Below are 3,876 nucleotides of genomic sequence, written 5' to 3'. Positions count from 1 at the left end.
CAGTGAGTGGAGATTGCGCCACTGCACTCCAGCCTGGGTGACAGAGCCAGACTCCATTTCAAAAAGAAAAAAAAAAAACAGAAAAAGTTTCAGAATTCCAAAGGGCAGGACTGACATACTCCTTAATATACTCTTCACTGACTAAATTTCCTAGTATCTTTTTTTTTTTTCAGTTTGAGAGCCCATACTGTTTCTTAACTGACCAGATTAGAAAAATAATCATGGTAGACACCTTAGTTCATTCTTCTAATAAGACTGTTAATCTGGTCCTCCCTGTTGCCAGCATCTCCACCTTCTACAAAATGGGTGGTCTTTTTCTTCTTTCTACCTCCTGGAGAAGATAATTTGAAGGGCCACAGGAAGTCACTTGCTTCTTTGAAGGACTTTCCGACAGTATAGATCTCATGAATCAGATCCTCCATGCAAATGATGCCGTATTTATTAAGAGACACAGCAATCAAAGTGTTACCTGTCAAAGCAATTCCCTTATTGATTTTGCCATAACCACACTTGTAGATCACTTCATTTACTAATTTGGGTACTCCCATGCAATATATGGTTCCACAATTTGGGTACTCCCATGCAATATATGGTTCCACAATCCTCAGCATGTTCACTGAAGGCTTGTTGAGCTTCACAAAGGTTCCATTGAAGATTTGACAAAGGCAAAGAAGCTGCAACACCTTTCAGACCTTTGGGCTCACACCATTGATATCTCTGATCCTGACAACAAATGCCAATTTGGGTTCTGCAGGTACATAGACGTTGCCAGCTTTTCTTGCCAACCTCGCCATTCGAATTTCAGTTCTGTCCATCTGCCTACACTCCTTGTGATAGAGCTTTGCTTTTTCATAGACCTCAAGCTTCCTCCTTGCCTTTCGAAGCATCTTTTGGGCAGACTTCTTTCTCAGGCGCTTGATCTTCGGCTCTGCGAAATTCCTTCCCTTTTTCTTAAGGGTTTCTGGCATAGCAGGAACCTTCTTTTTCTTCTCTTCAACACCCTCCATGGTTCTAGCTAGAAAAGAGGACCCTAGTATCTTAATGTTCATAAAATACAATATTCTGCTTCTACTGGGCACATGCAAGGGATTCCTGCTGTACTTGTGCAAAAATCCTAGCTAGAAAACAACCTCTTGACTGCCCCCAGCAATTCACAGCAGCCAGAAACTATCCTCTCCCCCTAGATGGCTACAAACACTATCTTGTCATGCCTTGGCACATGACATGAAACTGGCAAGGGTGGCTAAACAAAGAAGGAGAAAAAAGTCCAAATCTGAAGCTAGGTCACAAGGAAATGGTAAGTGAAAAGTCAAACTGAAAGCATTCCTAAGCCATGATTTTGCCTCAGACCATGAAAATCCTGAATACTGGTATATTATTGTATGTATTCAAAATACTTATATTTCCCATTGCTTATACACTCATGCACACACAACTAACCAAATATACTTTCTTTTCTGAAACAGCCAGTGGAAGCCCAGCTTGTGATTATTCCAAGGATAAAAGAAGAGAACTGTGTGGATTCAGTTACTCTAACTGAACACTAAACAAAGCATAACAACTCAAAGTCATTTTTAGCCTAATACAATCTCCATATTTATTTTATGAATTTACTCAATGTCACATTCCCAGTTAACAAGGATTACAAAGAAGAATGTGAGGAGACAGGAAATGCAAATTGCAGCTTTGTTAGAAAGCAAGTCACTGCCATGTCATTCCCATTTCATAAGTTAAAGTCCCAGTTAGAAGCTAATATCAGTTTGTCTACAATACAAAGTAAACCTCAGGATAATCTCTCCACTCGTTAAAGTGTTGGCTTATACAACTTTTTCTCTTTTAGATCAATCTTCATACTCCTGACCAATTGCTGAAGAACATAAACTCCATTTCCACCTATTTTCACCAAAACTGCATCTGATCACTTCAACTAGATTAATGAGCATCCTAGGGCTAGACATGACACCTAAGTAAGAAGTCATCAATGTTAAGCAAGCCTAACTGCAAAGTTCATCAAGTGATTTCACATAAGAGGATGTTTAAGAGTCAGAAAATTAGCTATAATTTTTTCTAGTTAAAGTCGGTGGTCAATTAACCAAAGCAGGAAATTTCTGCAAAATACATGTTTTGCCTCCCAAAAGTAAAAGCTCCTATACAGAGATTCAAGGAAAATAACGTCCTTTAATTCCTACACTTAGTCACTCAGAAACAACTGGCCCTAAACCTTTCTGCATGATCCTTCATCCAAAAAGGCAAAGTCCAGAGGCAGGGTGTGATGGCTCATGCCTGTAATCCCAGCACTTTGTGAGGCCGAGGTGAGCGGATCACATGAGGCCAGGAGTTCGAGACCAGCCTGGCCAAGATGGCAAAACCCTGTCTGTACTAAAAATACAAAAATTAGCTGGTAATGGTAGCACATGTCTATAATCCCAGCCAGTTGGGATGCTGAGGCACAAGAATCACTTGAACTCTGGAGGCAGCAGTTGCAGCAAGCCAGGATTGTGCTGCTGCACTCCAGCCTGGGTGACAAAGCAAGACTGTGTCTCAAAAAGAAAAAAAAAAGGCAGAGTCCAAAGGCATTTTGCTAGGTGCCAGAAATACAAGGATAATTGAATGTTACCTCTTACATCAAAAAATCTACTATCTGAGAGGTGGGCACAGTGGCTCACTCCTGTAATCCCAAGGACTTTGGGAGGCTGAGGCAGGCAGATCATGAGGTCAGGAGATCGAGACCATCCGGGCTAACACGGTGAAACCCTGTCTGTACTAAAAATACAAAAAATTAGTTGGGCATGGTGGCAGGCGCCTGTAGTCCCAGCTACTCAGGAGGCTGAGTCAGGAGAATGGCACGAACCCAGGAGGCAGAGCTTGCAGTGAGCCAAGATCTCACCATTGCACTCCAGCCTGGGCGACAGAGCAAGACTCCGTCTCAAAAAAAAAAAAAAAAAAAAAATCTATCTGAGAAGAAAAATAAATAAATAGAACTAATTTTTGGACAATGTGTTATAAACTGGTATGAACAAAATGTTACATAAGCACTGCAGAAAAAACATTTAGAAACTCAGAGAATCCCCTAGTCAAAATGACTTACAGTAGGAACCCAGTGACTATCTGAGGATGAATGAATGAATGGATTTCGCAGGTGAGAAAGCGAGTCTCAGAGGGGCAAAGCAATTTTCCCGGAGTCACACAGCTCAACAGCAGCAAAGAAGGACAGGAACCTGTATTCTCTAATTTGTAACCACTTTTCCACCTCACCACTCTCCAGAGGCGTGCCCTGTGAAATCCTCCAGCCACAGAGAGAATGGCCGTTTAATCTCTCACACAGAACCCCTGCCTCCTGGAAGCACAAAGATGCCTGACTTTGCATGAGTGTTCAAATCCTTGCTCAAGAGCTTCCAACATGTGGAAAAGCAAAAGACAAAGAAAGACCCAGAGCTGAAGACAGAACCCCAAAACGAGAAAAATCCTCTAAAAAGGACAATGTTTATAAAATTAGCTTTGAAATAAATGTTAAACATAACTGATACAAAACAGAATTAGCAGCACCTTTAAAATATGACACAGTTCTTGGCCTTGAGAAATTTAACTGCACAGGCGAGAAATACACATGCAAGGCAAATGCCAATAGTAGGCAATGCAGGCTGATTCCTGACCAAGTCATCAGAACGAGGCAAGGCAGGGTTCAGATAAGAATTTTACTGCAGCTTCCAGTGATCAGGGAAGTGTCTGCGAGGAAGGGAAACTAGGACAGAGCTTTGGGGAATGGATAGATTTAGATGAGAGAAGGAAGAAGGCCGGGGGCTTTGTGGAGTCAGAATGTGCAAAATCGGTATGAAAACAGCACGTCTAGCCAGAACATATTTATACACAGGAACC

General features: G+C 41.6%; 1 pseudogene; it reads right to left on the bottom strand.

Annotated features, from left to right (window-relative positions):
* Nucleotides 1-233: 233 nt before the first annotated feature.
* Nucleotides 234-1,007, bottom strand: LOC699267 (large ribosomal subunit protein uL30 pseudogene; annotated as a pseudogene).
* Nucleotides 1,008-3,876: the final 2,869 nt, after the last annotated feature.

This window comes from Macaca mulatta, chromosome 9 (genome assembly GCF_049350105.2).
Source record: "Macaca mulatta isolate MMU2019108-1 chromosome 9, T2T-MMU8v2.0, whole genome shotgun sequence".
Classification (NCBI taxonomy): domain Eukaryota; kingdom Metazoa; phylum Chordata; class Mammalia; order Primates; family Cercopithecidae; genus Macaca; species Macaca mulatta.
The sequence above is the reverse complement of the archived record's forward strand: the minus strand, read 5'-3'. Positions and strand labels throughout refer to the sequence as shown.